Below are 25,697 nucleotides of genomic sequence, written 5' to 3'. Positions count from 1 at the left end.
GTGGTAAGTTTTCGATACCCCAGAATGCGCACACTGCGGATCAGAGTGGAACGACTCGCATATGTCAGAACGCATACTGCGGGGTATTACTAGTAGCCACTGGCGGCCGTCGCCGCTGTAATTGCGTCGGTGGAGGAGGTCGTCGCGAACGGCGAAATGGTGGGCTTGACGACGCAACACGCGAGTGGATGGTGTTGCCGATGGATCAGTCAGCAAGTCTCTCAGTGAGGCAATCCAGCTATCCTTGCGCTGTTCGGTAGCGATGGTGTGAATGTCGATCGAAGAAACGGCAAGGGGAGACACTGAGCTGTGGGCATTGTCGTCAGGCAAGGGAGAGCGCGACAGGGCGTCGGCGTCAGCATGCTGGCGTCCGTTGCGGTACAGTACGTGGATGTCGTAGTCTTACAGGCCAAGTGCCCAGCGGGCGAGACGGCCTGAGGGATCTTTCAATGACGACAACCAGCACAGCGCATGATGGTCGGTGACGACATCAAATGGGCGACCATACAAATAAGGTCGGAACTTCGTAAGGGCCCAGATGATTGCCAGGCATTCTTTCTCCGTGACGGTGTAATTGTTCTCGGCTTTAGTAAGCGTGCGACTTGCATATGCCACGACATATTCCGGGAACTCAGGCTTGCGCTGTGCAAGGACAGCGCCGAGGCCAACACCGCTGGCGTGCGTGTGTGCCTCTGTAGGGGTCGTGGGGTCGTAGTGGCGTAGTATCGGAGGAGACGTCAAAAAACGACGGAGCTTTGCGAAAGCGGCGTCGCACTCTGACGACCACGTATTGAGGGGCCCGTTGCTGCCAAGGAGCTTCGTCAGCCGCGATATGATAGTCGCGAAGTTTCGTATGAAGCGCCGAAAGTAGGAGCATAGTCCTACGAAACTGCGCAGTTCTTTGACGGACGTAGGTTTGGGGAACTCTGTCACGGCCCGAAACTTGGCTGGATCGGGGAGAATTCCGTCCTTGGACACGGCGTAGCCTAGTATTGTCAGCTGCCGTGGTGGTAATCGGCACTTCTTTAGATTCAGTTGTAGCCCGGCGTCGCTCAAACGCGTCAAAACAAGCCGCAGGCGTTGAAGATGCGTGGAGAAGTCCGGGGCGAAAACGACGACGTCGTCGAGGTAGCACAGGCACGTGTGCCATTTCAAGTTGCGCAGAACGGTATCCATCATGCGCTCAAAGGCCGCGGGCGCATTACACAGATCAAATGGCATGACGTTGGACTTGTACAAGCCGTCGGGTGTGACAAACGCTGTTTTCGGTCGAGCGTCATCATCCATAGGGACTTGCCAGTACCCTGAGCGCAAATCGAGCGATGAAAAGAATTCTGCTCCTTGCAGGCTGTCAATGGCGTCGTCTATTCGAGGTAGGGGATAAACGTCCTTACGGGTGATCTTGTTCAGTCGTCGGTAGTCCACGCAGAACCGCACAGAGCCGTCCTTCTTCGCAACGAGAACGACGGGAGACGCCCACGGGCTGTTTGAGGGTCGAATAACATCGCGGCGAAGCATGTCTTCGGCTTGCTCGTTAATTACACGACGCTCTGTTGGAGATACGCGATATGGACGTTGCCGCAGTGGCGGTTGGGCGCCAGTGTCGATGCGATGCGTGACAGCAGACGTGCGGCCGAGAGAAGTTTGCGCGACATCGAACGAAGAACGAAATTCTTCCAACAGGCCTGGTACAGAAGCTGGGGACGCTGGACCGACGTAAGGTTGTCAGCAATGGAGGAAGCAAATACGTCAGCGGGTGACGAGTCAGATGTGGAAACAGCACAGAGCGTACGGGAGCTGGCGGAGTGCGTGTCAGCCGGTGCGTCCATAACTTGTGCGTCTTGGAGGGCTTCCGCTCTGCCGAGACATTCGCCTCGCACCAACCTAACAATGTACGGGGATAGGTTCGTAACAGAAATATCGGTGTCGCCCTGAGTAACTTGCATGGTCGCAAATGGCACCAGCAAAGCTTTCCTGGTGAAAACGCGGTCAGAGGGAGAAAGGAGTGGAACGGTGTCGGATACCCTTGTCACACGGGTAAGCTTAACCGCTGTTATCCCAAACTGCAGTTAACGGACGTAACCACAGTTACCGTAAACCAGACAGAGGCGCTGTCACACGTTTGCAGCGCTTCTAAGCGTTCTTTAGTTCATACATGGCTGCGTTCGTGCAACACCGCTATTACACCGCCTTGTACAGGGCTTCACGCTCGATAATGGACGCGTCTGCAGCGTGTTTTGATGCGCGTCTATCAAATAGCGTGAAGCCCTGTTCAATGAACGAACGCTGCTGTGTATCAATCTCGTGAAATACACACGATATTTTTGCAGCACGGAGAAACTGGTACCTCAAAGCCGGTAATTTATCTTCCCAAATGCGTATCAACGCCTCCATCGTCGCAACGGTCCAGTTGACACGCTTTTGGCTTGATATTTCGCTGGGAGCCGAGTTGCTCGCGTCCGACATGGAGGCAGCCATGTTGTCAGTTTAAGGTGCTAACAGGGGTTGCCTACCTCCGTTTACGAAAACGGCCGTTAGCGGATTAACTGCGGTTAGGGTTGTCGTGTGACAAGGTACAACAGCCGTTAGACTTAACGGCCGTCGTACTTAACTGTGGTTAGACGACCCGTGTGACAAGGGTAGGAGAGACCGGTGGAATAGACGGACACAGCCGTTGACGAGTTTGCACGAACTGTGGTGTCGTCTTTGACGAGTACCTTGGTCGCAGCCAATGGACTTTTCGCCGGCGTCAAATTGGAGAATGGTGAGAGCTGTATTTCGGCTGGTGCGCAACGAATTACGGCTTCGTGGTGAGCGAGAAGATCCCAACCCAGGATGACGTCGTGAGAGCATGAAGAAATTATGATGAATTCGACGGCGTACAGAGCGTCCTGAATGATGACACGCGCTGCGCACAGCGTTGTCGGGTGAATACGTCGGGAGTTAGTTGGCTGTACGGAGGGAGAGCCCGGAAAGTGGCGTCGTCACTTTTCGTAGTAGTCGGTTAAATTTAGCGTCCATAACAGATACGGCAGCTCCAGTGTCTACAAGGGCCGATGTGTGCACACCATGTACAAACACGTCTACTACGTTTGATAGGCTTTGCTGAGGGCTTTGGCTGTTCGATAGCGTCGCAGCCCTTGCCTCTTGGACTGCGACGACTAGTTTTCCTGGTCTCGTACGACCGGACGAGGCCGCATCGGTGACAGTGAGCGGCGTCTTGGGGACGGCGAACGACGGGTAGATGGAGACGGGCGTGACGTCGGTGACATAGGTGGCGGCGGCTGGTAATATGCGCGGCTTGACTGGCTGGTGACGGTCGATCCGACTCGAGGCGGCTGCATGCGATTGCAATAGCGGGCGACGTGACCGGCGCAATCGCACGCAAAGCAGATGGGGCTTGTCGGAGGTGCGCCATAGGCTTGCCGGGCTAGGTCCCATCCATGTCGCAGGACGCGACGGACGGGGTGGCTGCTGATATGACTGCATGCTGGGCTGCAGTCGGTGCGTATGGACGACGTCGGCGTACGCAGCCGGCACACGCTCTTCGAAGGCCTGAGGCCTGGCGACAGTTCCGGCGTAAGTAAGTGGGGGAACCACAGGGATCGCTAGGGGCGGCCTAGCTACAACTTGCGCGTAACTGAGCTGCGCAGTCGCTCGAGGGGGCTGGTGGTATTCCGGCATGACCTCCGCGATTTCCTGCTCAATAGTCCGGCGTAGGGGAGGCAGCAGTGTGGTCGACGGCTGTTCAACAGGCTGCCGGTGAGCGAAAGCCAGTAGAGAGAACTGGCGGGCAATCTCCTCGCGCACGAATGACTTCATTTCGGCGAGCAAGACGGAGTGGTCCGAAATGGCCGACATGCCAGCGAGATCGGCGCCACGTGATGGAGGTCGACGCGTCATCAACCGCTGTCGGCGCAGCTCCTCGTAGCTCTGGCACAGTGTGATGACGTCAACCACAGTGCAAGGGTTTTTGGCGAGCAGCATAGTGAAGGCATCGTCGTCGATGCCTTTCATGACGTTCCGGATCTTGTCAGACTCAGACATTGTCGCGCTGGCTTTCTTGCACAAGTCGAGGACGTCTTCAATGTAACTCGTGAAAGACGCCCGACTGCTGGGCTCGTTCACGTAAACGCTGTTCAGCTTGCAGTTTACGAACGGCAGGGTGGCCAAACACGTCGACAATGGCGGTCTTGAAAGCGTACCACGTAGCGAATTAGGATGCCTGGTTGTTCTACCATAGGCTTGCGACACCCGCGAGGTAGAAAACCAGGTTGCTCAGTGTGCCTGCCTCGTCCCATTTATTGGGTACGCTGACACGCCCGTAAATCGCGAGCCAGTCCTCGACGTCGGTGCCATCCGCGCCGGTGAAAACAGGAGGGTCGCGGATACGGGGGACACCGGGACATCCCGTCGGTGCAGTGGGATGCGTTTGCTGGGTGGTATCTTGAGTCACGGTAGAGGGCACGGCACGGGATAGAAGCTCCAAGGGCATTGAATGCGGATCGTAGTTTAATACTATTATAAATTAAAAAGATGTTTATTGGCGGACACTCGGGGAAGGTGAACGACAGCAACAGTCAAGGCGGGGCCGACTCTCTGCGCGAGCTGCGTTCTCTCCGAAGAGGGCGAAGAGGGCTGGAGAGGACGACCCACTTCAGAGTTCCAAAGCTTCGCTACACAAGAAACGACGCAAATGACGCCGTACAAGCTGGTCTACGGAAGGAGCCCGGCAACGACGCTCGACGCAATGCTACCAAGCGCCACCGACGAAGACAATCTCGACGTTGCGGCCTATTTGCAACGCGCCGAAGAAGCTCGACAGCTCGACAGCTCGCCCGCCTGCGCATCAAGAACCAGCAGAGGGCCGACAGCCGTCGCTATAATCTTCGACGACGCCACATGGAGTACCAACCCGGTGACCGTGTGTGGGTCTGGAGGCCGATACGTCGACGTGGGCTCAGTGAAAAACTTCTTCGGCGATACTTCGGGCCATACAAGGTGCCTCGACGTCTCGGAGCTCTTGACTACGAGGTCGTCCCGGACGGCATTACGAACTCCCAGCGACGCCGCGCACGACCTGAAGTCGTCCATGTCGTGCGCCTTAAGCCGTTTCTTGCGCGTTAGCAAACACGGGGACTGTACTTTTTCCTTTGTTCATTTTGTCTATGCACTTGTTCCTTTTTAGGGGCGAAGCTCCTTAAGGCGGCACCCGTTCGTCCCTCGTAGTCGTCGTGATCGTAGTAGTGAGTAACAAGTCTTACGCTTTGACCTCCAAGGCGGTGCCGGTGGGAGATTTCTCCTGTGCGTTGTTGAACAATAAAAAATTCGCAGCGTGCGCGTTAACTAAAAGCCGAATTCTTCTGTCTCTCATTCCCCATTAGCAGCCATTGGCATGTTCCAGTAGGAAACGTTAGTAGAAGTAGAAGTGTAAGTGTAAGCTAAAAGCCGACTTCTTCTGTCTCTCACTGCCATTAGCAGCCATTGTTTACCTCCAAGGTAGTGCCTGGTGAGATTTCTCCTGTGCGTGATTAAACAATAAAAATTTTGTTCAAGACGCCGTTGATTGATGAAATAAACCAACGAAAGACGCCAGATGTTTTGTAAAAGCAGAACGAAAGAACGCCAGATGTTTTTCTTAAAGTGTAGTAGTAGTAGTTGTATTTAGCCACCTCGCCCGATCGTCAACGGGCGAGGTGGACCGGCAACGGCGCGAGGACCCTGCCGTACGAGAGTTAAATCACACTAAAAGACATACTTTGCGGGCGATACACTCTAGTGAGCTTTCAACTTTTCGTCTTAATGTACATGATAAAGAAATTATTTCTACGAAAAACGCAAGGCACACCTTGAGCAATATGTTTGGTTTTGGGACGCTAAATGGAACCATGAGGCGATGCGAAGCCGGAGTACTTGCACGATCGCGTTCCGTTGGCTTTCGTTGGGCATGCTACCGACCTCGCGTCGTGGAACGCGCGTCCTGTCTTCCCTCTAGCCTTGCCTTTAATTCGCACAGGGCGAGCGGGGAATGCGGTCGCTCTTGGCGCTCTTTCGCTCGGGAGCGGACTTCTTCCTTGCATTTCACCGATCACAAGTGATAATGAAGGGACCACGTAAACCAACAGTACAATAAAAGTTTGATGTTTAATATACACACGATGTTTCACACTCTTTATATTATGTACTGGGCGCATTTCACGGAAGTTTCACGGTTTACAGATGATTCCCTCCGTAGCTTCGCCCCACTCATCATCATTCACCCCGTGGATATGCTGTGATTTTTTTGTTTTTTTCCCTGCTATGTTCTGTCGCAAGCATCGGGACGATGCCTTTTCAGAGGGGGGCAATGCCACGCCCGCTTCTTCTTTTATTTTGATGTATTCGGATTTGACCAGCAAGGGCGGTTATCAACGCTTGACGCTGACCGCGCCGCAGTGTTCAAGAAGCTTCGCGAGTGTAGTAGATCGTTTTGTTAAGATTGCACGCAGGACGCGAATAGTCTAGTTTATTCCAGTGCTTGCGCGACAACCAGTGGTACGACTGGAAAGTTCGATGCGTGATGTATAACAGACGGCGCATCCCAGCCATAAGCAGTTGATCGACGGTCGACGCTCTGTTCGCCGCTATCAGTGTATTGCTGTAGTTTGACTTTCAGTTTGCCGGCCACAAGTTCGGCCAAATAAACAGTTTCATCTCGGACGTGCTGGCTGCGGTCTTTGTCGACGTCACGACCACGTGACAATATGTAAGGACTGTGAGCTATGATAGTGTTACGTGGCTGTATACGGGCTTAAAATTCCGCGCGCTTTGGTGGTTGAAACATGTAAAGAATAAAATCATGGGGATGACGTGAAATGTGTGTAGCGGGAATGGATGGCAATGCTTGTGGTGATAAAGCTATCGTGTAGATACATGACATAAGCACGAGTGCCTCGTCAACGCCCTTGATTCCAGGGGCGGCGCGGCAGGTGCTTTTTGCGTGTAGCTACCGCAGCAGCGACCTCTACTCAGAGGTCGCGCTGTGGATTTCCTGGGTATATCACATATAATACATTTTGAAGCAGCGTCAGTAATAAAAGCGGTAAAATATTTAGCAGCAGAATCAATTCCTAAGGAAGAAATCTCGGCCCACGAGATACTACTGAGACTCTGGTACTTCTCCCAATCAGCTCCGTCTACCTTCCAAGTTGGAGCCTGGGGTGAAAATTCGTTTTCTTTTGGCGTTCTCAGCAGTATGGCAAAGTGATCGTTCCCATAAGGGCTTTTACTAACATCCCATTTAAAATCGGATAAAAGGTTGGGAGAAGCAATGCTAAGTAAGGTCAATGCACGAGTATGTTTTGTTCGCCGGGCTAAAAAACGTGGGTTCTTTCTTATTTAATAGGCATGCATCAGTGGAAAAGATAAAATTCTCAATTAAACGACCTCGCGCATCGCTCCGAGAGTCGCCCCACAAAAGGCTGAGGGTATTAAAATCGCCAAGGACGATATATGGTTAAGGTAATTGATCCATTAAGGACTGAAATTCATGTTTGTGCAGCTGATGATGAGGGGGGATGTACAGTGAGCAAATGGTAACAAGTTTGTTTAATATAACTGCTCGGACGGCCACTGCTTCGAGCGGCGCTTGTATCTGCAAACCTTGATACGCTACGCTGTTATCTATTATGATGGCAACACCACCAGATGATGCGGTAGCTTCATCTCGGTCTTTACGGAAGATGACGTGGTGTCTAAGGAAGTTCGTGTGTTTTGTTTTCAGGTGTGTTTCCTGTACACACAGCACTTTTGGAGAGTGTTCGTGTATGAGTTCTTGGATATCATCAAGGCTTCTGAGAAGACCTCACATTTCATTGTAAAATTTGTGTATCCATTTTGTGTGTAACTTAGTGCTGTGTGCACGGAGAGAACTGTAGCTTAAGTCACAGAGCCCTTTCCAGGCCCCGTGATGCGGGCTTTCTCTATTCTGGCGCGCTCCAACGAGCTGCGCCGTTCCTTCGGCGCCTGTGTCGCCGTTAAGCTTGCCGTTGTGTCCATCGCCTCGGCAGAGACGCTGGATGCCCGCTCGCGGGTTACGCGCACGGGTGTCAGAGTTTTGGGGCCTTCTGACGGCACAGAAGGCCCTGGGCCTGCAGATTCGGAGGCCTGCATGCCCCGAGCTGCTCGAGACCGAGAGGGCACACACACAAGCAAGGTTAACCCTCGCCGCCAAGAAAAACGGAAGTAACTAGAAGACAAGAGAGGACAGGGAAGGCAAAAAAGTGGGAGAGAAAGACGAAGACGTGGGCGAGATAGGAAGAGGCGACTGCCGATTTCCCCTGGGTGTGTCAGCCCAGAGGTGCCATCTACGTGAAGCGGGGGCCAAAGGAATGTGTTGCCTCTGCCGGGAGGCCTTAAAGGTCCAATCACCCGGCGTCGGCTCAACCCCCAGGATCCTCCGGACACGGCACAGCCACGCACGGCTAGGCGTGGGAGGGGGTCGAAACTACCCCCCCCCCGCTAGCTCGGGTCCGTGGTGTCGCTACACACCAAACGCCTGCTTGCGCAGACGCCCCTGCGGGGGACAGAGAGATAGAAAGGAATAGAAATAAAGACAGAGGGAGCGAAAAATTATTTAGCAAAAATTGCCTTCACGTGGCGAGATTGGCACGCACGTACCCAAGACCAGAAGACGAGCGTCTTAACCACTCGGCTATACATGCACGCTAGCAGAGTATTCGCCGCGAGATCGGGCTATAGGTGGCAGCACCGTCTCCACATTTGTGTGGATAGGCGGTCGGCCGCGCGTATACAAATGTACGTAGCGGCGCTTCGCCGTGGCCGGCCTGAGACAATTGTCGGCGAATAAAGCGCGTTGACTGCAGCCTAATGGTGATGTATGCGCCCTCCATTGCCAAATTAATGTACGAGAGGAGCGCAATCTGTCAATCAATGATGTACTGACCTTCAGTCACATTCGTGTATTGCACTGTCCTCGATGTCTTTTCTTGCTTTATTTGCGCGTGTTTACATTTTGTTTTGCCTATGCCACAATATAAGTAGTGTTGCTTGACTGAGCCAATTAAGTATTTACTTCTTGCTCTAGCGGCTACAAAAAGAAAGAGAGAGAGAGCCTGTATTTCTGCGTAATTAGATCAAGTAGAACTTTGTGCACTCTGCTTTTCTGTCTGCATGCATACGCGTACTGCTATAGAAATGCGTGGCGTCAGATCTTTTTTACCGCTAACCGGCCTCTGCAGACGTTAGTACATGCTTTGCGGTGTCACAAGGATTTTCAAATCGCCAACACTTCACGAGATGGTGTCGCTAAAATTCTGCATTCACACCTCGACATTTAGTACCTTTTTTCCGTTTAGGACGACGCCAAATGCACTATGCGATGTGCTTGAACGACAAAGTGGTACCCACATTGAAATGATTTTGGTGAATGGACGGTACGATGGTTAGACCTAGCGCCATACCAACACGTGCATGCACTCGCTTATTAGAGTGCATACAAGTCTCGTAAGGCGAAATGGTTATGTATATCGTGTAGGCATACGTACAAGCATTTGATACTGTTCTAGCACAACGGAAAAAGCTGTAATCTCAGGACGTGTATGACGTACGCACACATGCGAACACGGTGTGGCTAGCAGACGACGCAAGGAGCCATCCACACCACGGGGTTTCGTCCGCTCGCCGCTAGGAGCCGATTCTGCTCGATCTCGCGGCCAATAGCGCAGCCTTTCTACCTTCTTGCTAATATAGCAAGAAGGTAGAAAAGGGAAATGATGGTGAGGAGGACATAATTGAGCGTGATGAGGAGGGGAACGAGGAAGGAAGGGGTCTCGTTACTTGATGTAATATTCGGTGGCAGAAGCGCACAACCGCAGCAGGCGTCGCACCATATGAATTACTTAACGAGTGGGCGGGTTAAAGCCTGTGTTTTGTTCGATGGGCACGAAATTTCTCCGGGATCCAAACTATAAACAGCTTCGAAGCAAACATAAGTTATCTTCGTCCAAAGGGCACGAACGGCGGTTCCCGGCGTCAGTGCAGGTGCATACGTACTTCGAGTATCACCTTTAGGTGTGTTGGTAAACATAACTCTATTATTACCTTGAGGTAAATCTTACCTTCGCTTTGACCCACGGGGACGATATGGCTAGGAGCATGAGTCCGGCGAATGGACCGGATGCAGAAGAGTAAAAGGAGATAAAGAGCTGCGTTGGAACAAATGGTTATGTGCATATCACAGGAAACAAACACGTCAGAAATTCGGGAATACAGAATACTGCCGACCCTGACATACCCGCGTGGCCGATCCGAATACTGGCACAGCTATTGCAAAAAGGGTCATTATAATGCCACTTCCAAACGCTGGAAAAGGAAACGTTCCACATTTCAACAGGCAAGCCAGTTATACGCCACGTGTAATAACTATGACTCAAGTGCAAGTCTTTCACGATGATTTTGTTAGAATTCGAGGCGTTACAATTCACCCGGTAGACCTACAATCTGCAGTAACGGACACGCTTTTATTTTATTGTACTTTCTCTAGAAAAAGACGTGGAATATCAGCTGTGAAATTTCGCTAATCCTTTGGTGCGTCTGTTCTTCACTTCCCTCGATAAAATCTCTCTTTTTCATTCGGACAGGCTAAAATAATATGTTGGACTTCCATTCTCTTAAATGTACAGGCGCTCGAAATCAAGCAGATGGACGTTAACCCATCACACATTTTTCGAACTCATCTGTTTTATATAGGACTTTCCTGTAAGTTTAGGGATTCGTGCTAATTAAAACTTCCTGACAATTTCGATCTCACTTGCGACTGCGAACTCCGATCACGCAACATCGCATATTAATCAGGCAAGTGGTGATTTCTTGATATTTTCTTGCTCAGGAAGGCAAGGGATTTGTGTGATAGTGTGATAGAACTACTCCCTCTCTTGCGAAGTAAAAATATTACAGGGCACATCTCTTGGCATTGCTAGAAATGGAAATTAAGTACTAAGGACCAAAAAGGTATTCACGAATATCGGGAAGTGAATGTATATGAGACGTGATCAAACACCACGATTAAAACATTTTTCCCGACACTAATAAGTAGCTCTAAAGCTGTTCTATTAATGCATACCTAAAGAGTGCATCAAAACTACGGCTCTTCGCCCACTCATTTCAAAGTAGGGTGAAATAACGTCCATATAAATTGTAGCTGCGTGTGAATTTACGACTGATGATACGGTGCTGCAAAGAAAGAAGAAAGGTAATTATTAACTCACGAAAACTTCAAATAATATATCCCTGGCAATTAGTTATTGGCAAATGCATACATGTCGACATATACGTCCTGCTTGAAGATCTCGGAGCCAGTGTTTGGACGGACCACATGTTTATACGCGTTTTGTGGCCTCAACGTCACAAAAAAAAAACCATTTACAATCAACTGGTGGACTGACGACAATTCTCTTAATATATATCAAGATCGATAACCCTCGACCAATTAGCGCTCATCGCATAAAAAGGCCGTAGAAAACATGGCAATCGTGACCGAGCATCCATCTGCGTTTCTCGTGGACAAGTTTGGCGGAATATGAATTAATTGGTACTCGCTGACATAGTATTATACAGCAAAAAAAAAGTACCATCAAGTTCTCACCTCGTTGAAGCACTGAGAAGTCCAGCCAAGAACAAACCTCGCAGTGTTTTAACGTCGGAAAACCTTTCTTTGATGTAATAAGGAAGTATCTGAAAGAAAAGTGAATCCGGCAACACGGATAACAAACTGGTAGGACGAGAAGGGCACATGAATGGAAGTCTGGCGAAACATGTGCAGTGGACAAAATATGCACAAGTGCGCTTCTGACATTGTACTGAGTCACTGCGGACCTGATGCCATGATGCACCAACTTAATAGGAAATTACCCGCATGGGACTTAGGGTTTAGCCATACTGTATTTACACTGTTGTAAGTCGACTCGAATGTAGGTTGACTCCGCCCGCCTAAAATCATATGGGGGAAAGAAAAGAAAGAAAGGTGGGGGAACATTTCATAAAGAAAATCTCTTTAGGATGTCGCTGAAGAATTCATCTCGAATTCCAGTGCGCAGAAGTGGCTTCACGGCAATGGTTCAAAGGTATGCGAAAAATGTAAGTTCGCGGCAATACGCGGATGTCATTTTAAGAACATTTCCTCCAAATCATTGTTGCGGGTGCGGGTTGTACCCGAGAATATACTGTATATGTTACAAGTAGAGAAGGAACGGGAACATTATGTCGTAACCATGGCACAGCGTGGTTTATATCTCGGTTTCGGTTGAAAGTCGACCTTACAAACGAAACAAGTTTCGGCTTCGATTCTAAGTCGACCCCCCAGGTTAGGATTTCAGGTTTAGATAAAATGGGTTGACCTACGATCGAGTAAATACGGTAGTTTTTTTTCATTCTGGCAGACAAACAAAGCAGCCAGCGTTTTTCCCTCCCAAATTGCGCGCACCTGCAGGCCCTAATCACCTGTCTGCTCATCTACTTGTATCTGTACTACAAATCGGAAGAGGACCGGCTGTAGGGATGAAGCCACGCACCTTGCGCAGGCGATCTCACCATCTTACCGACTAAACATACGTTCCGGTGCCGTTAGCCTAGTGCAGAGAGCTTAGCGCATGTAAAGAAATTTCGTGCGGTCTTCCGCGCATTTTTTATTTACAACAGAGCTCGTTAAGCAAGCCAAAACGCTTCACTAACCTGATCATAACTTGAGATGGCACCAGATAGCAGAGGGTCACAGTCTCGGTACCAGTAAATCACAGATAAAGCGGAGAATGCAATGGCTCCGAAGAAGAGGACGAGCATCACTGCACCGGCGATGGGAATCCTGAAACAAAACGTGCTCGCTCTTTATGCTAGCCTGAAATGCGCTCGATGCATGCCCATTTCAGGCCCCATCACTTTAGGCCCACTTCATGCTAGCTTCACGAAGAAAGTACGAATGGAGCTCACCATTTAGCCTCTCGGGCTGTCTTTGCAGCCATAAACCTTTGGACAGACATTTGGTCGCATCCGATGCGTACAAGTGAGTACGGTAGGCATGCCACCAGTGCAGTCCACACGTTCTCATCAGTGGTAACGTCGAAGTCATTCCTGCCGAGCACAGCAGGCGGGTGTTTGAACAATTCATCAGTATCATGATTCAGGTATTCCTTCTATTCTAGGAGATATGCTCCCAGGCTGAGATATTCTTCAAATCCTCCATATATAAGATATATAACCCAAGCCACGTACCGGGTCACTATATACTTTTCCATGCCTTGGAGCGGTACCTAATAGAGCAAGACAAACAAATGGGACAGAAACGAAGGCTCTACCATAGCCAGCAGCATGCAATACTAGTTCACGTTAGGAGAAACCGGACAGGTTCTCCGAACTTAGCAAAGTGATCTCTAGCCGAAGAGGAACTGTCTTCCCTGTTAAAGTACTTTTGTAATATCCCTAAACGCGTACGGAGCCTCGGAAAGATGAAAACACGACACATTGGTAGGTTTTCGCAAAGTAGTAAATTACCGCGTCATATTTTCCCTAACAACTGGCTCTCTACTCATTTCCATGGCATTCTAAATATTCGCGGTTTTGCGTCCGACTGATCCATCCCATTGATGAACCGTCACTTTGAAAACTGGCGACGGCAAAAGCAGGAAAAGCGCAAAACGCATTGAATCAGAGAAAGAATTACAATGAAACAGCATCCTTGATTTTCCGCGATATTCGGAACGTAACGTTTAAGGACTCGCACGGTTCTTTGTGCCATTGCCTAAGCCGTCTGCATTGAGAAAGTCATCTTCTTTTTTTCTCCTTTTCGATCTGAGTCCAAGGTTTTGATTCTCCTCTCCCCTCCCTCTGAAAGCTCGCAGCACCTAACGTGGTTTTACACAGCCTTCGTGATTGGCCCGCCTGCGACCGGGCGACGACATCATGCGATGTTGTCATCGCTTTACGTCATTTTGCTGACGCCACAATGACGTCACAAATCCTTACGATCTGTGTCTTAACGGTGACGTCACAGGGTGGCGTAATTGATGGTGTCATGTTACATTCAGGTCATGTGGCTGTTAATAAGCCTGCAGCGCACGCGCCTTCACTTGAGAATCACTTGATCTTTGATCGACCTCTAACAGCTAGTTTTCTTCGTCATTCCTGTTAAAGCCGATGCCGACCTCTCGAAATCTCAGCAGGTCTCGCGAAGTCTCGTCAGGCCTCGCCAAATCTCGAAGACGCCGCCGACGGTCAATATTCGAGATTGAGGAGACATCTATGGCTTTCGCCTTAAAAACACTTCAGGACTTCCGGAAGAGAAATTGGTGGGACCATGTTTCGTGCTGAAAACGGTGGCAGCCTAAGTTATGCACATCTCCCCTTACTTAAGGTAGAGGACTTCATCTTTTGTACACACGTAACTAGTGAGCGTTTTCTCAGCACTTTTGCCAACTCCGCCCGGCTAGCATGTCCTCACATTACCGTTATTCTCGCAATACCACCTCACTCATATTTCCTGGCGATTGAAAGATGTGAAATAAATACCTTGATTCTGTAATGCTTGCCCCAGGCACATGTTTTTTTGTTCTTGGTATTACAGTTGCTAATTTATCGTTGTTACGTGACTTGGTTATCTCTGACATCCTAGCAATGTAAACTTGCTATAAGTCTGATTTGTTTGGCACAATACTGGTAACATTACTGGAAGTGGTTCAAACTATCCCATTAAGATTTTAAAACGAATGGCTACGAAATGGGGGCTTCATTTGGCTCCGATTCACGCCATGTAAGATGTACACACAAATTACGTATTCAGCATTTAGGTAAGATCTAAGTATATAGTTTCACTGATAGTGATGGTGACATGAGCATTTTTTCGAAACACCCAGTGGGCTGGTACGTGCCACAAAGATCAGTCCTTAAAACTGTTAAACATTCCGGTGCATTGAAAAACGTAGATATCTTTATGATGCAAATAGCGTTATCCACTGAAGAAAATTGTTTTTTTTGCGTGAAATCACTTCATTTGAACCACTAGTCTTCAAGTCTTTTTTAACTAGTCGGCCGTACACTTATCCCCTGCCACATTCAGTGTGTTTCCCCTAATGTCATCAAAACAATCCATCGCAGTCAGTCTACGGCGTCCACATGTATCAGCGAACGCATACTGTGGTATAAAAACAAATAACTATCCCAGTCATCTCAGTAGGCCTGTAACCAAATTTAGTACTTGTTAATTACTATTAGAGTGAGTATAACAGGTTTACTTGCCCTAGTCACCATCTGGTGTTCGTATAGGAGAGCCATATTATTATAATGAGAAAACATTCCATGATATTTTATGTTATATGTTGTGCAGGGCTTGCAGTGTCTTCAAATAATATTAGAGATAACAGTGCGCAGGCACTGATGAGACATACGCCATTTTTTGTGATGATGCAAACTCTACAAAGTAAAGCAAACAAGTTTATTCGTGCATAGCGGTTCCTTACCGTAATATGTATTGGGTGACGTTGAAATCACTGAGGGGCCTTAATGGCTGGCTCACATTGCTAGAGTCGTAGAACATCTTTGACATGATCACGATTGGTGACGCCAACATGACTGCAGCCTGTATGCAGTCCGCCCACACAACGCTTCGAAGTCCACCCTATAGATGCCAACAAATGTCACGTCAACATATCAAAGAACGTCTGTATTCAGTGGTGAAGCGCTCGGTACACAAAGATAAGAGAGGAAAGGTACGGAGGTTAACCAGGGTAGCGTCCGGTTTTGCTACCCTGTACCGTTGGTAAGGAAATGGAAAATAGAAAAAGAGCGAAGCAGTGATCTCTGCAAGTACACAGATGTATTGCTGGAAAGTTCACAATGAAACGTGGAACATTACGAATCGAGATGCTGTAAGCTTTGCTTGAGAATCTGCGAAAATGATTTCGGCCAGAAAGCTTAACTTGATCTAAGGCCCGTATTCACAAACCAACCTTATATTAACGCTATGAGGCGGCCTTTCGTAAGGAAGGGAAAAGTGTAAGGATAAGAAAAGGTCACAGTGCGTTTAATAAACACGCCTTGTTCGGTTTTAGGCAGCCTTACGGAAGGCGGCCTTGTCGTCATGAGGAACGAGCATGGGAGCGAGGCTACGAACATTTAGTGGCTCATTGTTGGTCTATCAGCAAGAAAAAAAAAAGCTGTTTGCTCCTCAAAACAATAAGAAAAATGCAGGAACGCACACCCGTGTAAGTTTCGGTAAGAACGCGCCTCGTCTGGCCACGCTGTTTGCTCATTTTCTTTGGTAACGTTTTACCGTTGTCATATCAACCGGCTGTTCCTACGAGCGCTGTTCCTACGAGGGCACCGAGAGGCGCGTGAAGTGGCGAGCGGTTTTTCTCCGTCTGCCTGTGTGTGAGGCTGTTTGCGTGGGTCATACTTACGCTTGTTATTGAGTGCGACAGAAAGGCGAGACTTGAATTTCACTGAAGATCCAGCGCTACTCATCGACCTGAAAGCGTTGCACTGTGATAGCGACAAATTGTGATAGCACGCGGTGTTAGTGAAGGACAACACGAGAAAGTGGGAGCAGCTCAAAGCAGCAATAGCGACGTGCGGCTGCGTGTCGAGCAGCGGCTACGTGAGTGCAAAAATGGGTAAACAGATATCGCATCCTGCAGTGAAACACGTCGACTTCCGCGCCGTACCTTGACTGATTTTTTCAGACGTTTAATAATGCGGAACAGTGTAGCTAGGGTATGCCCCCCAAGTCACCATTCACAATTTGAACAGTGCCTGCGCCAGTAGAAACAGAGCACCACCAGCAGCTGAAGCAGCGGAGGCACGGGAAAACCGACGTAGTGGGGGCTCGTTTCCAGCAGCCAGCTCGGGGACACGAAGTGCTTGCTTCCAGAATCTGCTCAGCAACACACCTTTAAAAACTAATCGGCTCTTAGCCAATCCCCCAGTGTGGGTTTGAGCCATAGCTTCTAGGCTCTACTCTACTCTACACCGTCGTTGAACTCTTTATGGGATTTGACGGATTTCCGAGCACTCACAGCGTAAATTGCACATGTGGACACCGGTAGCGTACGTCACCTTTTCTTTATTGATTTGGTAAAGCTTCTTGCGTAATCAGCGATAGCGCGTCGCATAAGTGGCGCCTTAAGGTAGCTGCCGGGCTACCTTATCGAACGCCGCCTTTTCACGGCGATAAGGTTAAGGAAAGGTTGGATTGCGGCATAAGGTTTGTTTATGAAACACGTTAAGGTGCCGAAAATGTAAGGAGGGCAAAAGATAAGGATAAGGTTGGTTTGTGAATACGGGCCTAAGAAAACGGTCGTACTGCAGAAAAGGTGCTAGCCTCTACTAGGTAGAGATTTCTCTTGGCGTCCTCCTGCCGAAAAAAAAAGGGAACATAATCAATTGAATTTAAAAGTGCATATGTTCTTTTCTATTACGCATACAGTATAGGGCACAGAATATGTTTTAATTTAATACGAGCGCAAAAGCGGCATCCACACTGCATAATCGAGCATAAGGCGTGATAAGGACGCAGTGCTCTCCGCATAGGTTTCCCGGTAAAAATTACTACTGCGCAAGCTGTCACGGCGACGGCAGCTTGAGACGTAGATAGTGACGTCACTACCTTTCCATATATAGATACAAAAAAAGCCAAATTTTCCAGAAAGACCAAGACGCATCGGAACCACAAAAGGCAATTTCGCGAGGCGCAGTGAATAATAGAGACGTCCTGTGAATTATACCAGTCACATATATGAAGCGGAGGTTATGACACTGCTAACTTATATGCTTAGCATAAATGGGGGGGGGGGCACCTGGCAAAATGACTAAGACAACACGTCTACTTAACAAAAAGTATTTAGGTCATGAAAATTCATGGGAACATATGCACGTTCTTCACTGAAAGGAAAGATTTTCGATAAACCTCTATAAATTTATCCTAGACACCATTCATAGTAGTAAGGCATTCAATGCATGCCATGAATTAAATAGCTACTTGTAGGCTTTCTGCGACATGAGAACAGAATTAAAGGAAGGATTAGCTTTCACTTCTTATGTGCTCGGAACCTGAATGTATGCCTCACAAAAAGCATTCTGTGATGTCTTTTTAAAGGCATAGTGTGTCTGTTTCGGAAACGATACCTTCAAAAATAGCCATGGTGGAATATTAAAAATAATTTTCGTTTGGATAAGTATTGCATGCTCTTACCAATGCGGTGTACGTTGTTCCAGCCAAGCCAATGACAATATTCGTGTATACCAGCGGGACAGAAAGCACTGGAAACGCCGCAAAGCAGCAGAATGGAAAGAGCGAGCGTTTTTAGTTTTTTTTTATATCCAGCTCCTTAACTAAACGTACTCTAAATGTAAAGCGCTTTGGTGTGTATACTCACTTCTTTTCAGATTTAACGAAATAACAAAAAGTGATAACGTATAAATTTGTCCACCTCCAGCAGTTAATTTATTACTGGCATATACATATTTCATAGCTGTTCGCTTTCTGAGACACAAGGAAAAACTAATATCTATGCGAAAAATCGTCGCGATGACACATCCAACTCTATCACCGTAGATCACTCTCCTTTTCTCTTTTGAGAAATGAGGCAGCTGATACACCCTTCGTAATACAGTAGGTCGGGTTATTTTACTGCATTTGCGTATTTTATTATGTACATACTTGTTGAAATTGCTGTGGCGGCGCTGAAGATTCCCACGGCACCAAGTGTTTGCTGAAAAAGGTTGCGCGTGAAAAAAAAAAAGCATGATGTATAAAATTTAGGCCGGGAGGAAAGTTAAAATTAATTGATATTGAGTACAAAAACCAGCTGAATCAAACAATCATAACGAAAGTAATCAAAAGGTAGCTAACATTGCTCATGGGAATGTCAGAGTACTATAAACATACAGGGTGTCCACTCTAACTGTAGCCAGAGTTTAAAATTTTGCCGACGCACTCTATGACGACTGGACCGAATTTATGTTGAGTAACATTGCATGGAGTAAAACATGATATTTTTTGTGTTCTGCTTATTTGCCTAATTAGACAAGTTTAATTAAGTAACATATGAGGCCACGAAGCTGGGAAAAATATTCCAGAGTGAAAGTTGTAGATCAGCTTGCAAAACGTCTTATTAGGCAGTTTGGAACTTAATGTACATTATGTATTAGTGTTTTTCGGCTTACTACAGATGCCAGCGAAATACAAAAAAGTACCGCGTGATATGCCTGTTTGCGCGAAAATACGCGCCGTGATTGCAGTGGTCCCTGATTTTCCGCGTACAAACGATACGTTTTCCTCGCAGTGGGGCATGACAGCGAGAAGCAGAAGCAGCAGTTATCTCTTGTACTACAGCTACAAAACGTGCTTCGTCGCACAGCCGCCATTTTGTCGCTGCCCTATCACGGCAGCACACCCGGCTAAATGCTATACTCGTTTGCACGTGGAACTTTGGCGACCACTGCAATCACGGCGCGCATCGACGCGCAAGAAGGCATGTCACGTGGTATTTTTGATATAAATGCAAAGCATTTCTTAGCAAATCCTTCGCACTTTGAGCGTCTCTATCTACGTATCTGTTAAACTAGCAACCTAGTGATTGCCGCCTTAAGTTGGTGTAGACCAAAATTAGCATGGGAGGGTAAGAGGATTTGACGAATATGACTGTCGGGTCATAATATAAATGTCGTGAAAATCCTGTAGAGTACGTCGTCAAACCCTTTCCTTCAGACACGTGTGGCACATACCCGTTTACAACGGGCCATGGTGTAGGGGTATGCGCCACAAGTGATTGACAGTTTATATCTATCTACCCAGGAACGGCGAGAACAGACATTGGTAATTTAAATGCGAGAGCGTTAAGAAAAACCGACATCGGCAGCGCTGACCCGAGGAATGGAAAGAATAAAAATGAGGATCCCAACAGGAATCAAACCCAAGCTTTCTGCGTGGCAGTCAGGTGTTCTATTACAGAGCCACGCCAGGTCTATGAACTGGTTAGGAAAAAAAACAGCCTATGTAGGCGTAATGTCGGTGCAACGTCAGTTGCGGTTGAGGTTCTGGCTATATCATTTTGCAACAAAGCAACAAACACTGCATATATGCTCCTACGATACAGGCATTATATCTAATCAACGTCTGTAGTTCCTGTGTTGGCTCCGCTATTACAGCAGTCTAATGAGCATTACATTTGTGTTCCTATAATTCAGCAAGCTATATTGGACCATTGCTCGACCCCGGAGGAATACATTAACGAAAGTTACGTAAGACATTGACATGATTACAGTATAAGGTGCACTTAGTTTCGATAATACTGACGTATGCACTCCAACGTGAATGCTGACGTAAAGTCACACCATAAGGTACCTTTAAACGCCAGTATTGTCGACGTGCCTGGTAAGCCGACGATGTGCACGCAGCTACTACACTTACAAAAGCACGTCGATTCACCTCGTAACGCTTGGCTCAGAAGCCATGAAATACAGCATAGAAGTACTCGCTGACTTCTTCGCATGAAACAGATTCCCACAACGCGTGGGATCTGCCGAATTTGTTTCACTTGTACTTCGCGGGTATCTGGAGTAAGCAGAAAAACGCTAACACTTAATAGATATCAAGTTGGAAACTGTGTAATCAGACGTTTTGCGAACCGATCTGCATTAGAATTGCATTAGAATTTCTTGCCCAGCTTTGTTGCTTCAAAAGTTGGCTAATTAAACATGGGTAATTAAGCAATTTAGTTGAACACACAAAAGAGTATGACTTAGCTCATGAAATCGTAAGCAATATGCATTCGGTCCAGTCGTCATAGAATGCAGTCAGTCAGTCAAGAGCTTTATTGATAGGTTCTGAGTAGTTTAAGCCACCGGGCGGTTCAGGTGGCACACCCTAGCAGCCGCTACCGTAGGCGACGCCCGAGTCGGGGCGGGAACGTTGTGGCGTTCCGCCAGTTCTTTGGCCCTCTGGACTGCCTTGAGTTGGTGGTGAAGCTCGGACTCCTGATTGCCTCTTCCCAGTCGGACTCACAGGTGAGAGGACCGTGAGGTAACTTGGGACATTGCCAGAGCATGTGCGAGAGTGAACAATAAAGTTCTGTGCAATCTGGGCATTGTGGAGTTATGCCAAAGTTCCAATGGCTCAGCATAGAGTGCATCTGGCTTTTTTAAAATTCCGGCTATGGTTAGCGAGGGCACCATGCATATACAATGTGTTATCTGTAACGCTTGCTTATGAAAGTTGTAGTATATAGGCCTCAGAAATTTTCTAGTTAAGACACTTGTAATATGATAGAGAAAAACTTGTCAGCGGCTCTTTTGTTAATTTACGAAGTTATGTTCGCGCACCTCATAATTATAAATTATACCACTGTCAGGAATGACAAGCTGAATCAAAGAAGAAGAGAGGGGAGGTATTTCAAACCAAAGTGAAGAATGTCAAGAATGGAAAAAGAAGGAGAGGAAAATGAGAAGAGAGCGCATGGCAAGGCCATGTTAGAGAAGGGGCGCGCGAAGAGCGGAACGTGGTGCCCGGGACGCGGCGTTCGAGAGGCCGACGGCTGCTGAAAATCTTGCTGTGTCTTGCCCCCAGTATGAAGGCGTTTTTAACTTCGCTCTCAAGCACCTGCCTTGGCGACAGGACAGAAAACTTTATTAGCAAGTGTGTTTGGACCCCCCGGGTCCCTGGAACACTGCGTGGTCCTACGCCACGTCTACACGGTCATGCCTCTCACCGCGATGATATCAGCAGCCCGAGTCACCGCAGCAAGTTGAAACGCCGGGACCCGAGTAGCTGTTCACGGATCTCGGCACCGCCGCTGGCCCTGGTCTGGTGGCGGAGGTGGTTCAGCGTTTGCACCGCTGAGCTTGGCGACTGAGTGGTGTTTCAACACGCTCAACGACCTCCGATGGACTACCGATAGGCGGGATCAACGCCGGAACTATATGTGTTGAAACTTTCTGAACACGAGCGACGTCAGACGTTTATGCATGCGGCAATATTATTTTTTTCTTTGAGTGTACGTGTTTGCTATAGTGTGAAGTTGCAAGTGATGAAATTTGTGTTTGTGTGATACCGTTGTGTTCCGGTATTCACTTCGCACGTCCAGACGAGCGAACCAAACACCAGCTAACGCGTGGCAGCCAGACATTGTAATGGCGAAACTAAGACAAATCGAGTCGTACCTCCTTAGTATAGGTGCTTTAAATTGCGCCGATTTCGAAATATCCTGCCTCAAAATGTGTCATAAAATACACATGCTTGTCGCGATAAGTAAGCAATTTCGGTCGGGTTTGCCTAGAATAGCATGGAACGGTCTGAACTAGAATAATCAAAAAGAGCTGACATATAAGAGGAAAAAATGCGCAATTCAACGCTTGTGTACAAGTCCCCCGCAATGTGATGGACCTTCGTGAGTGGCCGTAACTGTTACGATGTATCATCCGTCATGTAATCTAACCGGCAGCCTCAGAAGTGAACCTTTAAGGGTGCATTCTGGCAAGAGAAGAAACACCTTCACGAACGTGGCCGTATTTAACTCTTTCCCTATCGCGGGCAAAAAAGAGGCGATTTCTGTGGGTTCGACTAGACCTTTTCTGCTGACGAAAATACTGCTCCTAATCTTTTATGTAACACATAAACGAAAAGCAGCATGAATGAACCTTTCAGGCATACAAGTTTCATTATTGAGATATATTTTATGCGAGCGATATATATTTCTTAATTCAAGATTGCGCGACAAAACTGAACAGTTTGTAAAGGCACGCTTCTATCTATTAGGAAAAAAAATATAAAAGCAATTAGGAGATATACAAAACGTGCTACCGTCTACTGGGCACGAGTTCTGAGAAATTCACAATTATTCATTGAACGGGACTTCCCCAACAGAAATCTGATATTAAGCGCTAAAAATGGGCGTGTCATGCGGCAACGCAGTTCCTCGATGTAAAGCTTAGCGTAGCGTCGCAGGTATTATGTATTGCAGTAAACTCTTGTTTTCTGCTTGGTGTTCTTGTCGCACTTGCACTTGTTATAGTTTCTATACTAGCAGTTACAGTTTCCGTCCTAGCCGGCTCGTGCTCCAACGCATACTGAGACGGCCTGAAGCAGAAACGGAGCTAACCAATGTTTCGGGCTGGTTTGCATTTTCGTTGCTCTCAGAGTCAAAGTGCGACCAAAAAGCAGCATCGTCAGATTCGATGGAGCACTGTAAATATACAAAATCAGCCGGAAACACTCCGGAATGCGGATACCTGCGATCTTTTGAAACGCGCGCGTGCTCCGCATTGTGCGGCGACCATGTTCGCTTTCCAGTTAGACGATCGCACGACTTCGGAGTGCATTTAAAAATGAAGACCTCGTGGGAAAAAATACAAACTGCATAAAGAAGAAAAACTACAGTTCTTCTTGATCACGACGGTGGTACAGTTTGGTTCTTGCACGGCGCGGAATGCCTCTAAAGCGGCAGTTCAAACCATCGATAGCGGGCAATCGACGTCGAGTGTTTTGTACATAAAGGGTTTTCGAGTAGGTGAAAAATAACTTGAACTTGCTTACGCTGAGGAAGAAGTAGATGACGCAGGCAGTGATGCCGACCTTGCTGTCAAAGCGCATTCGCAGATACTGGAATTAGGATCGTAAGCCTGAGAATAAAATCTAGATACAATAAAAACAAACTTCTTTATATGCTACCTCATAAATGTAGTGTTGGTATAGCTGATGTTACGAGGTAACCAGGGTCTCTGTGAAGCTGATGCCAGAGAAAATTGTGGCAGAACATTCAGGCAAAATTTAGATTAGGATTAAGCACTTTATTTTGAATAATTTCATCCATCAAGTATGAGAAAAAGAAGCAATACTGGCGCTGCTTTCATGGGTATTACTAAATGGCTTAAAGATTCATATACTTATATGCTCGACACATTTTTCTATATACGCTGATATATGAAAGTGTATTTTAGTTTCTCAAACTCCCCCCTAGCCGCCGGTGTGGTCCAGTGGTTAAGTTGTTTGGATGCTAAACCCGAAAGTCGCGTCTTCGAACCCGGCCGGTGTCGGTCACACCTCGAAGGAGTCAAAATCGTAGAGGCCCTTGCACTGTGCGATGTCTGCGCACTTTAAGAAACCTCTACTGTCGAAGTTATCCGGAGCCTTCCACTACGGCGTGTAAAGCTGTAAGCAACTATTATTATATAACGTGACACACAACAGTGACGTAACAGAAGCAATTAATTTACTTATTTCGCGTCTTTTTGTAAATGTTGGGCAATATTTTCGTTATTCTTTATGAGCGTTCACCCACGTATAGGTTTAAAGAAAGAAGCGCACGCTTGTGTATATATGCTTTGAAATATAGGACACCGACCAAGAAACCCTAAGAAAATGATGTTATTCTAAAAGTAAAACTCGACGCTTCTAGCACAGTTCCAGTCTTCTCCAGGCAGGTGTCTGCCATATCTTCACGTTTAAGTGTGCGCACTATTACCCTGAACGGAGAGATAAAGGTAACATTGTTTTAGTAGCAGCTCTTTTAAAAGTAGCTTTCTTTTAGTAGTAGCCCAGGCAGCACACAACGTCGGGCCGATATTGGTTTTACGGCGGCTGTGCGCGGCCCCACCTCGGGCCAGCATTGCCATCCTGGCGCCGATATCGGCTGAGCCGTTGACTTTTGCCGGCAAAATTGGGCCGATTGTGCCGCCTTTCAACCGATGTTGGTCTTTCACCGGCAACATTGGGCCGAGTTATCCGGCCTCCTGCCGTCTTCCCGCCGATATCGGCTTAGCCGATTTCTTTCACCGGCACCATTGGGCCGAGTTTGCCGGCGTTTTGCTGCTCTTCCGCCGATATCGGCGTAGCCGATGGCTTTCGCCGGCAACATTGGGCCGAGTTAGCCGCCGTTTTGCCGTACTTTCGCCGACATCGGCCGAGCCGATGGTTTTCACCGGCAACATTGGGCCGAGCATGCCGTCATTCTGCAGTGCTTCAGCTGACATCGGCGGAGCCGATGGTTTATCGACGATGTTGGAACTTTCTTGTCTCCCTTCAGACAGTTATACATGCCCTCTTGAGAACGTCCTCCTGCGTCGCGGCGCTCCAAAAGTCCTCGTCACCGACAGAGGTACGGCTTTTACGGCAGAGCTAACGCAAACCATCTTGAAATAGAGCCACACAAGTCACCGACGGGCATCACCCGCAGGCGAATGGCCTCACCGAGCGGCTAAATGAAACCCTCGCCGACATGCTGGCAATGTACTGTACGTCGAACACATGACATGGGTCGCCATAATATCTTCCGCACATAACCTGAAGTTAACACGGCAGTGTAAGAAACGGCGCACTATGACGCCGTTCAAACTAGTTCACGGAAGCCCCTCAACGACGCTGGACGCCGTGTTGCCGGCCGTCAGTGACGAGAATAACCTGGACGTTGCGCTCTACCTTTAGCCCGCCGAAGAAGCCCGGCAGCTCGCCCGCCTAGGATACAATCGTAATGCAATAGAGCATTAGGCGCTTGAATATTTGTAGCTTAAGCTGTAGAATACCGCCACATGGATTGCTGTACTAGCGCAAATAACAATGTTTAAATATTGTACCGTGCTAATGCCGCACGTACGACTCGGGGCGCGAAGTATCGCCGACTGAATAGCTTGTATTCTCTTATTCGTTTCTGCTATGACAA

This window comes from Rhipicephalus sanguineus, chromosome 4 (genome assembly GCF_013339695.2).
Source record: "Rhipicephalus sanguineus isolate Rsan-2018 chromosome 4, BIME_Rsan_1.4, whole genome shotgun sequence".
NCBI classification, from domain to species: Eukaryota; Metazoa; Arthropoda; class Arachnida; order Ixodida; family Ixodidae; genus Rhipicephalus; species Rhipicephalus sanguineus.
The sequence above is the reverse complement of the archived record's forward strand: the minus strand, read 5'-3'. Positions refer to the sequence as shown.